Genomic DNA, 13,403 nt, shown 5'->3' with positions numbered 1-13,403 from the left:
AGTCAGCCCGACCCAGCTGGAACTCTGCTTCCTCACCTCCCGCACCTCAGCCCTGAATTATCCCCTAACCCAGCTGCAGGCTTCTTAGGGCCGTTTTCAGGATCCAAAACCAGAAGGCTTAACCCCAGGAGGTCTCAGCTGCCACGAAGCCCAGCAAGTTCACGGAGCTCTGACACACACGTGCTGACAAATCCATATCCCATCATCAGGGCTAGAGATTTTTTAATATGTTTTTATTGATTTCAGAGAGAAAGGGAAAGGCAGAGAGAGATAGAAACATCAATGATGAGAGAGTCATTGCTTAGCAGCGTCCTGCACACCCCCTTCTGGGGATCGCGCCTGAAACCCCAGCATGCTCCCTGACCAGGAATCGAACCATGATCTCCGGGTGCATAGGTCGATGCTCAACCGCTGAGCCACGCCAGCCGGGCAGAGCTAGAGATTTTTATAAACAGAGATCTGAGATGGCCGAGGGAACTGGGAAGTGGGGAGCGGTATCAGAGCGTAGGCTTCAAATGCTTCTCTAAAGAACAGGAACCGTCTGCCTCAAAGCCTCAGAGGGCGGAGCCCTGTGACAGATTCGGGGAAAACCTCTTTAAAGCCCCGTCTGTCCCCCCATCCTCTCCGCTGGGAAGAACCACTCACCCTGCCCGCTTGGGATTCTCTGCTTTGGCCTCAGCGCTGCAGGGCGAGCCCTCGCTCCGCCCACCTGAGCTGGACGCTTTGCTTTTTGCTCTTCTGATCGGGTGGGTTTGGGTTCCTCATGTCCCAAGTCACTCACTCGACTCTCAGCTTTATTGACTCTACTGCTGATGCCTGTAAAGTATTCTTTATTCCATTAGTGTGGCCTTCATTTCCGACTGGTTCCTTTCCTGGGTTTTGCGTTATTTTCGGTGCTGCTGACGTTCTCACTAGGTTCCTGGAGCAAGCATCTCTCTTGCCAGTGTTTTGAGCTCTGTGCCTGGTGGTTTGCTTGCCTCCATTGCATTTCTTTCTTTTTCTGGAGATTTCTCCTGTTCCCTCATTTGGAACCTATTTCTTTGTCTGCACTTTGTTGGCTTCCCTATGTTTGTTTCTATGTGTTAAGCAGAGCTGCTGCATCTCTCAGATGTGGTAGTGTGGCCTTGTGCAGTAGGTGGCCTGGACGGCCCCGTGGCGCAGCCTCCCCAGTCGCCAAAGTGACTATACTGGGCCAAGTAAATAGCCTAATGGTATTAGTGGAGCTAGAGAACAATGGGAGGCCCCATAGCTCTCCACGTGCCAAAAATAAACAAAGCCCCTAACCAAGAACACCACAGACTGGGTGACAGAAGGTAGAAGATGCCGCCTACAAATCCACCTCCCGTCTCCATTGTCTTCCAGATCATTTAGCACAGGAACAAGTGCTACATCGGACCTTCTGATATGAAAGACACAGCCAAAGAGCTTTCACAAGCTGTGAGTCTCTTTATTACAGTTTACGGCCTCTACAAGGGGAGAGTTTGGAGCTGCTCTTTAAAATCCAACACTTTTTTTTTTAAAATATGTCTTTTTTGATTTCAGAGAGGGGAAGGGAGAGGGAGAGAGAGAGAAACATCAATGATGAGAGAGAGTCATGGATCGGCTGCCTCCTGCACGCCCCCGACTGGGGATCAAGCCCCAATCCGGGCATGTGCCCTGACCGGGAATCGAACCTCGATCTCCTGGATCCTACCCAGGTGGATGCTCAACCGCTGAGCCACACCTGGCCGGGCTCCAACACTTTTTTAAACTTTCATTCATTCAGCAAATAGTTTCTGAACACTCACTCTGTATCAGGCACTGAGCTAGATCCTGCAGCAAACAAAACAGAAGTGGTTCCTTCCCTCAGGGGAATTATACTCCTCTAGTGGCACAGACAGACAAATGCAAGGAGACAGAGAAATAAAATAATTACTCACGGCAGTAAGCTCTACAAAGGAAACAAGTGAGCTGCCATGGAGAGCAACAGTGAAGTTTGAGGAAAGAAGAGGGAACATTTAGCTGAGACTCAGAGAACAAGGAAGGAAAGCCATGAAAAGAAATGTGACATTGTTAATTCCATTTATGCAGAATGCGCAGGGAGGCAAATCTATAGATACAGAAAGCAGATTACCGGTTGCTTAGGGCTGGGGAGTGAGTGTAAATGAGCGTGAGGTGTCTTTTGGAAGGGATGGGAATGTCCTAGGATTATGTTTGGTGGTTGCACAATTCTGTGAATATATTAAAATCATTGAATAGTATATTTAAAATCGGTGAATTTTATGTGATAAAATTATCTCAATAAAATGAGAGACAGATATGGGTGGATGGATAGGTAGGTAGATAGACAGATGTATGATAGATAGATGATAGATAGATGATAGATAGATAGATAGATGATAGATAGATAGATAGATAGATAGATAGATAGATAGATAGATAGATGATATAGATAGAAATAGACAGACAAATGAATGGATAGATAGGTGACAGAAAAAGAGAAAGAGGCAAAGAATAGAAGCCAGGAACAGTCTACTCTGAGGGCCCCCTGACCAGCCCTCACCAAGCTCTCCCAGGGCTTCTGGGTTGGTTAAGATTTTAATCCCTGAATTAGAGGAACCTTATATAAGAGGGGTTTTTAATCTTACTTAGCTTTCAGGTTGCTTTGATTTAAAACAGAGAATATATGTTAATTACTAAGAGTGCTACTTAATCTGATCTTATCTGCATTATAACAAACTGTTCCTGAATTCTGGTTGAAATAAAGAGAGAGGGAGAAACGCAGATCATCCCAGGGGGTGGGAAGAGCATGTGCGAGGGTCCTCCCGTGGGAAGGCACATGGCGTGTAGGAGGAAGGGGGGGAACAATACCTGTCTCTCCCGCCCAGCGTCTAGCTACTCCCTGCCTCCACCATCCCAGTGGATGGTTCGTCCACGGACTGGGATAGGCTGTCCCTTACTTCTGCACTGGGCTCATATGCTCCGTCACCCAGCGTCACCTTCCATGCTTTGTCCAAATGATAAGTGCTGATCCTTCTAATCGATACTCTAGAGTATCTGCATGTTCACATAAGGATGTTTTTAAATCAGCACTCTTCCATTTGCAAATAACAAATCATTCAAACTGGCTTTAAACAGGCAAACGATTTGAACAGCCAGTTTACAAAAGAAAATTTACAAATGGTCAGGAAGTCCATGAAAATGTGTTCAGTATCATTAGTCATAGAAGAGATGCCGGTAAAAACCACCATGAGATACCATTTTACATCCATGAGAATGGTTAAAATTACCAAAAAAAATGGCAGCGACCAATGTTGTCTAGGATACGGGACAAATGGGGCTCTCACACGCTGCTGGCGGCAGGGACTTGGAAGAACTGTTTGCCAGTTTCTTCTAAAATCAAACACGCATCTACCCAATGCCCATCCCGGGATATTTACCCATGAGAAACAAAAACGTATGTCCACAAAAAGACTCAGACATATTCACGGAGGTCTTATTTATAATAGCGTAAAATGCCAATAATCCAAATACTCATCAATGAGAGAATGATAATAAATTGTTACATATTCATCATACACTTGAATAGTACTCAGCATATAAAGGAGTTAACTACTAATATACACAAGAGCATGGACGAGTCTCAAAAACATCGTGAAGAGCAAAATAGACTACACCAAAAAGGAAAGGCTGTGTGAGTCCATTCCTGTGAAACTCTAAAACAGGAAAAAATAATAATCTATAGTGAGAGAAGTCAGACGTGGTTGCAGAAGGAGGGAGAGGACTGATGAAAAAGGACACCAGCGTGCCCTTCTGGAGTGATCGGAATGCTTTATGTCCCGTTGGAGCTTCTAAGGGCTTTCCAATTCCTCACGACCTCTGGATTCTCTGGAGAAAAAGCAGCTATGGAATCACAATGCAGTCACAAAGTCGGCGGGGAAAATGCGTCCCCCCAAGTCCATTGATTCGCGTTTCAGCTGCGCAGAAATGGAGAGGCACTGCACATCTTTCTGGGGCCGTGACTGCAAAGGTCAACGTCTTGATTCTGGCCCCTTGGCGCAGAGGGGGAAGTCGGGGAACTCTTCTTGAAGAGCGACTTGGATGGAGACAGAAGAAAGGCGTCGCAGCCCTGGTTTAGAGCCTCAACTTTCCCCTAACAAGCTGAAGAAACCTAGAAGGAATCCTGGAATCAACTGGGCCAACCGTCTCATTTCAAATAGGGCGCGCTGAGTCTCAGAGAAGGCTGCCGACTGGCTCAAGTTCAGGCAAGTCAGCAGCCAGGCCTGGACTGGAACCCCATCTTAACAAGCCTAATTGTGTGGACCCCACTGTTTTGTTTGCCCCGTGTCTATTTTCTAGGAATCTCTTCTTTGTCCCATTGTGCACAGAATTGTGGTAGATGCTGCTACAGTCCTGGCCTGCAGCTTCCAGATAGGTCTAGATGTGAGCGTCGGACTCAGGTTATGTCAATCGTCATTTCCAGAGGGAAAAACGAGGGAGGGAGGGAGGGAAAGAAAAGGGGTACAGAGGGAGAGGGAAAGGGGGCGAGGGACACAGGGGGAGAGAGGAATACGGAGGAGAGGAGCAAGACGAGGAGGAGGGGAGAAGAGGGAAGGATCCCATCTTCTATCAGATGCTTGTGCTATGAGTACAAACTTAGGAGCTGTTGGCAATGGTCTGTCCTATGGTCTGAAAAATCCCCAAGTCAGAGGTACCCAAGAGCCAGGGCTGCTAATCAGGAATTTGCAGGAATTCCTAAAAAAGGAATCCCTCTAAAGCTGAGATTCCTTACTCTAAGGAAAGGATGTATGAAAAGATAAGACCATTCACCACACAGTTATTTATATTAGCAAAATTCAGAAATCACCTAAATGCCCAAAATAGGAAAAGTGCTCAATTCTGTTGCAGCCCTGTGATATTATAGAGACATTAAATATCCTGTCTGAGAAGAATATTTAATGATTTGACCATTGCTTTCAAGATCATGTTAAGTTTAAACAACATAATACAAAGCTATATAATACATAATAGTCCCAATTTTGCAAAAATATGGATACATATTTATATTTATATGCCTAGGAAACAGGCTGGAAGGAGAGAAAACGTGCTAGCAGGTACCCCTCTGGTTAGCCAGGTTATGGTTTTATTCCAGCTGGTCCCCTGGTGGCCTAACAGGATTAAGGGCAGGGAGAGAACATTGCCCAATTCCACCCCATCTGCCCAACTAAATTCAACATGCAAAATGCCAGGTCTCTTAAAAATAAATGGGACGTACTTATTGGCCTTGCAGAAAAATAAAGACTTGACATCAAGCCTGTGTTTCCCTAAATGTTTGACTCTAGGTCCCAGCAGCCTGTTTTGCAGATTCTAAGCATCACCCTCAGGCTCGTGTCGCAAGGGGCGGTTGTAACATTCACGTTGGACAAAAAGGAGCGATATGCTGGGTTCCTGCCAGAGACACTTGTATTGGGGAAACCAAAGCGGTCAAGGCGACCTCAGTGTGCCACCTGATCAAATGGATGTGACCTATAGCATCCCAGCCCATCATCTAGGCTTTGTCTCCTCACGATCCCCACCTTGCTCCTATCATCACTGGTCTCCCTCTCACAAAACTGTCCCTGCAGAAGCAACGCATAGCGTCCATGGATTATTTGCCCATAAACAGGAGTAACAGGCAAGCTATCAACAACCTGACTGGCACATCTGCCATCCAACCAGAAGAGGTGCAGGCTACAGCTCCCAAAGAGGATCCCAGAGGCTTCACTGTGCTTGGCATTGAGCTTTTCTCCCTGATCATGGGGAGGGTCGGGGCAGCAGGAGGGCTGGGGAGGGGTCCTCGGGTCTCAGAGCAGCATCTGCTACCAACCGTATGGACGTCATTCAATATTTTAACAACCAGAAGGTCATACCAGTTACAATACCATCCACAGACCTGGGCAGAAAGGATCCTTGCTATGGCCCCCACATTTTGGAAGGTATCACATGTCACAAAAGTATATATTAAATATATTTATTAAATATAGGCAACTTCGTGGTGGGTGTTCAACACTTGCACGCACGGCCTGTTCCCGAAACACCTGCTCTCAAGACCAACACCGCTCGGGCCCCAGGGAAGCAGTTCTGCTCGTCCCTTGCCCTGTGCCCTTGACCAGAAGATGCGTGAGTCCGAAGGCCCTGAGGTCTGTGGGTTGCACCTCTGCTGATATCAAAGACAGACAGCAATGCAGAGTGTGAGGGGTTTGTGGAGTGGGAGTGCTTAGGCTAGAGAGAAGGCAAGTTAATTAATTTGTCTAATCCTTCCACCGAGATACCATAAATGTGATAGATTCCTGAATAATGAAGCATCATTTCCCAGTAGTGCTGAGTGTCCATTTTTTTTTTCTCTTCTCTTTGTTCAATACGTTATTCCAGGGATATGTACAAATCAGCATGATATTCATAATCACAGGTGGTGACTAAGGAATGTTTGCCATATTAAACAACTTATCCATATGTACGATCATGGAAAGAGGGTCAAAATGTATTGGGTAAAAAAATAAGGTGCAGAACAATATGTACATTATGATCCCTTTTTTTTTTTAAGTTCACATACACAGAGATATACATTTGTAGAGTCATAGCAAATTTCTGGAATTTCCTGTCTTTCTGGGGATCCAGTGAGAAGGGATCTTACTCTAGTTCATGGCCTTCTGAAATGTTTGAATATTTTTTACTGTCACAGATTCCCTTTTCAATTAAAAAAACTAGCATTTAATAAAAAAGATCTTCCTTATACGCTGAGTAAATTTCATTTTCTTTTTTACCTGTATTTTCTAATTTTTCTATGTTGAACATGTATTATTTAGTGACTTCTAAAAAATTCACTTCTAGTGAATTCATAAAAGTTATGGGAGGTACAGGCACCAGTCACTTTCCCTAATTAATTAATTAGCCAACGCACTTCCACGGGTTTTCTGTCTCTGTAGCTGAGAATACGTGGCCTTCTCGCTATGCTGGGAAATGAAGCCACTGTGCCGTGGGGGGGGACAGACAGGGAAGGCAAAGACAGGGAAAGAGAAACAGAGACAGTGGCAGAGATTAATCACAACAGCTGCCAAAATCCCCCTGGACCAGTAAACCCAGGGCAGCAGCAAAGATAATACCGTTAGAATGATGCTGCCTCCTGGGGCGTGTCCGGAAAACCTTCCCAGCGTCAGCCCCTTCTGGAAATCACAAGTCCAGGGCCGCTTGGGTAGCATGGAGATGCTAACAGGAGCTGAGGCAGGGAAAGAACACAGTCCTGGCCCTGATGTTCGGTCCATACAGCCCTTTAGACGGCGAGGCCCATTCATTCACACAGCCGCCAGCCTGCTGATCTTCCCCACACCTAAGCTCTCGGGTTCCCGGTCATTCCAACGCGCACCCTAAAACCCTCCAGCTTTGGGTACAAACTGTCCAAAACTCTGGAACCAGAGCAAGAAGTCCCCACAGTTCTGAGCTTCATGCCTCTAGCTCTAAATCCCTCAGCCTTGTCTCTTTAAAAAAATTAAAAAACCTGCCTATTAGCTCTATTTCATTTCGTCTCATTCTAAAATCCACCAGTGCATTTGGGGAAACAGGCCTCTTTTGATCTCTGATCACCTGGCCATCCTTAATTGATAACCTGCCTTGAAAAAAAAAAAGTCACCATTTGCTGCTCCATTTGAAATGCCCCAGAGCTTCAATTATGGAGACCCCACTGGTTGAACAGAACTTTACTCCAATGAGGCAAATCATTAAGGGATGGGGGGGGGGGGGGAGCAGGAGAAAGACAGAGAAACGAAGACTGAGACCAAGAGTCTGGCCAACAACAGACACAGAGAGGGAGGAGGTGGAGACACAGAGAGAGAATGAATCCTTCCAGCCCCCAACACCCAGAGCTTCAGCCAGCAAGGTTTTCAGACCATCCCGGTTGTTTTCTAAACTCAGATTTGGTAAAATGCCCCAGGCCCTTCCTCCTTCCTAGACCACAGATAAAAATAGGAAGCGCGTCCCTGTACCTGACAGCTCCACCTGCTCACAGGCAGCCTCGGTGACCTTCCCAGCCCTTGCCCAGCCCCAAGGCCCGGCACCCGGCAGCCTGCAGAGTGAGCCAGAGCGGGGGGGGGGGGGGGGGGGGGGGGGGGGGGGGGCTGCACCCTCCAGGATGCTGCCTGCTGAGGGTTTAGGGGCGGAAGCAGATGCCACCAGGGAAAGAAAGCCGTGGGAGGTGGTTGTGGGATGAGGGGGGAGAAACCTGGGAACAAGTTCAAAGGAAATAGACTTTACTACCAAGAACTTTGAAGTAATCAGCTCTTCTTAAAAGAATGCTCTGTTACTATGTCATTTATAGGTAGCTTGGGAGCAATTTCACTACTCCAGAAATATGTGTACAGTGTTCAATCACCTCACTTCTGGCAGGAGTGGAATGCTTAAGATCTGAGGAGAAGGCTCTTTTCCAGAATATTCTATTGCAATGCAACACACACACACACACACACACACACACACACACACACTGAGTGACCTGACCTCAAGGTAGTTTCATAGGCACCCAAAAGCCCCAACAAGGTGATTGGCCGTACCAGGCCTTAGGTGTAAAAAATAGGAAAGAATTCAACCCCCACAAAAACAGCTTGCAGATCACTGCCGCAGAGTCTACTTAATTCTTATCAATTTGCTTCCAAAAGCCTGACACAAGCATTTTTGAGCCCTAAACGGGGATGACTACAGCTCTCCTCTGAAAATTTGATCAGCAAGCTACTTGCTGAATTCAATGTCCAAATCCCTTAATCACGGGAAACATGTTTTCAAATGACGACCACCTGGAAATTGCATTTTCCAAGCGCCTCCGCCTGCATGGTCTCCTGTGGTCCTCTCCGGGAGCTGGCGCTGGCGGCAGTGCTGTGCCCCAGGCTGCACACATGCAAAGCAGTGTCCCACCTGTGCACTGTGGTTGAGTCGGGGACAAAACCCGCCCTCCGGGATCTTTCTGTGATGCCCAGGAAACCTTGCCCATTGACTGAGCCTCACTTTTCTTTTTTAATTTATTGAGGCGACATTGGTTCATAAGATTATATGGGTTTCAAGTGTCCATTTCTGTGATACGAGGGCATCACATTTCAAATGCCATTACTCTGCTGACTTGGTGAGCATTCGCGCTCGCTGTGTCCCCATCGGGGTCTTGCTCTCCCCCTGCCTGGACTGCTTCCCCCAGGAGTAGCCACTTCTACCCCGTGATTCACATCCGGGCTCAACCATCGTCGTCTCAGAGAGGTCTTCCCTAACCACCCATCACTAGGACATCTCTTGCTTTATTGTCTTCATAGACAATTTACTGACTACATAGCACTTTCTGAAATTATCTTCTGTATTACTGACCCTGTTAACTGTCCAGCTGCAGAGAGACAACTGCTGGAACTTATCTTGTATCTGAAATCCTAGCTGCAAGAAAGATGGGTTAGCCTGCCAGTCTCTCCGGGTGGGAGGGAGGGGGAATGGCAGTTGAGAAAGCCAAATCCTGGATTCCACCACAAGGGACGAATGAATATGGGAAATACCATAAAGAAGAATTAGTTGTCAGCGTAATCCCAGCCCGGCCTTCAACAAGTGCCTTTTTTTTTTTTTTATAATATATCTTTATTGATTTCAGAAAGAGGGAGAGAGAGCTGAAACATCAATGATGAGAGAGTCATTGATCGGCTGCCTCCTGCACGCCCCCTGCTGGGGATGGAGCCCACAGCCCAGGCATGTGCCCGGGCCAGGATTCGAACCTGGATCTCCTGGATCCCAGGTAGATGCTCAACCGCTGAGCCACGCCGGCTGGGCAACAAGTGCCTTTGCATGCTGAGTCTCAGTTTCCCCGTCTCTGAAATGAGGCAGCGGAACCATGTGACTTGCAGGGGCCTCTGCAGCCCGGCTGTTTCGGGAGCCCGTGAGGGGCCCCCTCGCCCCGCCTCGCAGTTAACAGTTTCCTCCGGGAGCGTCATCTTCCCGGTCGGCAGCCAGCCCCGCACATTCGAACATAATCATTAAACACCTGGCGAGAGATGCCGCCCCGCGCACAGTTTAATAATTCACATTCCCATCCAATTACTGCACGTTTCATAAACAAGCGCTTATTAGAATACAGCCGTTTCCTCGGAGCGAGCAGGGTTTTTAGAGGGGAAATTACAATGATTATCTTCAAGATGCGGACATGAATAATATAATCATCCCTCCTCTTCCCGCTCCCCTCTCATGCTCCCTCAGAGGGGGGCTCTGCGCAGCCACCGCCCCATTCTGAGCCCTTCTGTCCCCTCGATAAGAGGTCCTCTCCGTCTCTTCACCAAAACACATCCGTCCTGGGGCCTCGAGGGGCTTCGGGATTTCCTAAGGGTCCTGTTTCTTACTTACTCATCTCTGGCTGGCTGACTGCTGCATGTGGAGTTGGAAGGAGTCTGACGGTGAGGCAACCGTATGGCTTTGAGCATTTGCGGCCTCCTTCTGGGGCTCTGGATCCCTGTCTCTAACATAAGGGGATTGGAATAAACCAGGAATGCTTAACTTGGGGCCCATGGCAAGCCTTGGGGAATTCCAGCATAAGCCTAAATCACATGCAGTAAGTTGTGGGTGTAGGGGACACTCACGTCCTTAGTTTCTATTTAAAAAATAATGTGTCCCCAGAGACGCTAACTCTATATCAACCCCGTGGCAGAGCAAGTGACCCAGCCAAGACAATCAGTGCTCTCTTCTTCCTTTCCCGGCCGAGGTATCGGTGCCGAGATGAGCATCTGCCTAAACCTTCCAATAAGATCAACTCTTATAACCGCTGCTGGGGATGCTGAAACAGAGACACTCTTTCCTGCTAGACATACACACGGTAAGAGTGGAGTGCCAGGAACTTCCACCAGCTGTCCCGGGAGCCATGGGGGAGACAGCTCGGGCTGAAGTTGACATTGTAGGAGGCAGAGCAGAGAGACGTGAAGAAAGAGTCTTGGTGGAATGTTAAAGTGCTGGATCAAGCTTTACCTGACTCCCCTGAAGACTTTAGTTAACTGAACCAGTAAATTTCCTCCGCTGTTTAAGCTGCTTTGAATAGGACTTTCTATAACCTGAAACAAAGAGAAACTTAAAAGACAGTATGTTTATTTGTGAAATGTTCTCAGGAGAGAAGCCATAGTTCCTGGGAAATCTTCAAAGTGATCTGTGACCCCAAAAAAGATTTAAAATCCTTAAACTAGGAAAATCTCTAAGGTCCCTTGCAGCATTAGCATTCTGTAATTGTTTGAATCTATAAAATTCTAAATTGTTGGTTTGACTGATAATGTGTAATCCTTCCCATAGTAAAATAGCTTTATTTTTTAATAAAGTTGAGTTTTTCCATTACAAAAGAAATACATACTCATTATAGAAAATTTGTAAACTCTAAGAAAAAAAAACTAAACAGAAAGACCACCAATGTTAATGTTTTGGAAATTTCCTCTTAAATTTTTCATTTTTCTATGCATAATCTTAGGGAGGTTTTAATATAGCTGAGTTCATATTATATGTGCAATTTTGTATCATGTTTTTTTCACCTGACATTACCATATAATTAATTCCCACATCATTTCAAATCCTTTGTAAACAGCCTTTTAAAATGGCTTAACATTCCATTGAATGGATATTCTATAATTTACCAGTCGCCAAATGTTGGATGAAATGAGGCTGTTTGGGGGGGGGGGGGGCTTTGTTGTTTTGATATTGTTTCTTTTTGTAACAAAGGACTCCTTGCTGAAGGCAAAGAAAGGAGACAACAGCCCTGGAGTGCCCAACATGACCATGTGGGGGAGGAGGTGAGAGAGCCATCTGGACATCGGGGAAGCCCTGCCTTGCCATGGAGACAACTCTTTTATTGATTGATTGATTGACTGGTTGATTTTAGAGGAAGCAAGGAGGGAGGGAGGGAGGGAGGGAGGGAGGGAGGGAGGGAGGGAGGGAGGGAGGGAGATTTGTTGTTCCTCTTACTGTAGCACTCGTTGGTTGATTCTTGTATGTGCCCTAACCAGGGATTGAACCTGCAACCTTGGCATATCACAGACGATGCTCTAACCAGCTGAGCGACCCAGCCAGGGCACCTTATGGGGCCCACAGCCATCCAGTGTTAAGCCACCTCCATCCCTCTCATGGCCTTTCCTCCATCTGGGGCGCTCCGGGCTTCTCTCCCGCAGAGGCGGGGTGCCTGCCCTGACTGTGGGCTCAGGAAGGAGCCTCTGCCCCTTCACGCTGGCCTGGGCAGCTCTGCAGTGACCCCTCTCTCTGTGACAGGGTGAGAAGTCTCGTCGCGGGGTTCAGCAATAAGAAGTCGCGTTTGGATTGGTATAAAGGCGATATTTTGGTCCCCTCCTCCTTGGCTTTGCCCCGTCTTCGCGTTGGCTCGGGACGCAGGCCGGGAGGAAGGGTGCTCTTTGCCTGACGCCTTCAAACACAACTGAGTAACAGCCCCACTGTCGGGGACCCCCTTTCCTCCCCAGCCCACGGCGGGCTGCCGGGCTTTGCGGTTCTGTTTAGGGGACTTCGCTGAAGGAAGCTTCTTGCCACCCCTGGATGTGGGCAACCAGAACCGTACTGGGGGGTGCCACAGCCGCAGGGGAACCATTGTAACAGCCGCCAGCGCCCACTGGGCAGCACCGCGTTAAACGCTTTAACGTCTGGTCCGCGCTGACAGGACCCTGTGAGGGGGGCACTGTCACCTCCACTTCACAAGTGCGGGAACTGAGGCCCGGAGAGGCTCTGTAACATCCAGATTCACACTGTCCGTGCGGCCCGGGCAGGATTCGCACTTAGAGCGAGGCCCCTGAAAGCCCCCTCCCACCCTCCCGGGGTCTGTGGTTCCTCTGGGGAGGGGCCAGGGGGTGGGGGGCAGAGGGAGCGAGGAGCCCCAGCTCCCACGACACCCAGCCCAGTGACTCCGCCAGGCCCAGAGCCCAGCCGCCTTTATCTTTCCAGAGGCCCCCTCAACCGCACCAGCGTGCTTGAGGGGAACCTGGGGGTGTGGACGGGGGGGACGTGGCTTCTGTTTCCTGAGGGACAATCCACATAACAAGATCCCCGGTTCTAAACTGGACAGTTCAGTGACGTTTGGTCCAGTCACGATGCTGTGCCACCTCTGCCTGTATCTGGTTCCAGAGCATTGTTATGGCCCCAGAAGGAAACTCCATTCGGCGGTCACTCCCCATTCCCCAGCCCCCCACCCCGCAGTCTCCGACCTGCTCTCTCCGTGGATTTGCCTATTCCGAATATTTCACATAAATGGAGTCACCTCTAGGGGATTTCTCACAGGTGACAGCAACTCTCACGACTCCTTCATTTTGTAGATAAAGGAGCTCTCAAAGCAGAGGAGAGAGATTTCTAGATTTCTTTCACGTCCTTCCCTGACGTCCCCCTCGCCCTGGTGCTGCCGCTTG

This window comes from Miniopterus natalensis, chromosome 4, assembly GCF_054644295.1.
Source record: "Miniopterus natalensis isolate mMinNat1 chromosome 4, mMinNat1.hap1, whole genome shotgun sequence".
Classification (NCBI taxonomy): domain Eukaryota; kingdom Metazoa; phylum Chordata; class Mammalia; order Chiroptera; family Miniopteridae; genus Miniopterus; species Miniopterus natalensis.
This window is presented reverse-complemented; position numbering follows the sequence as displayed.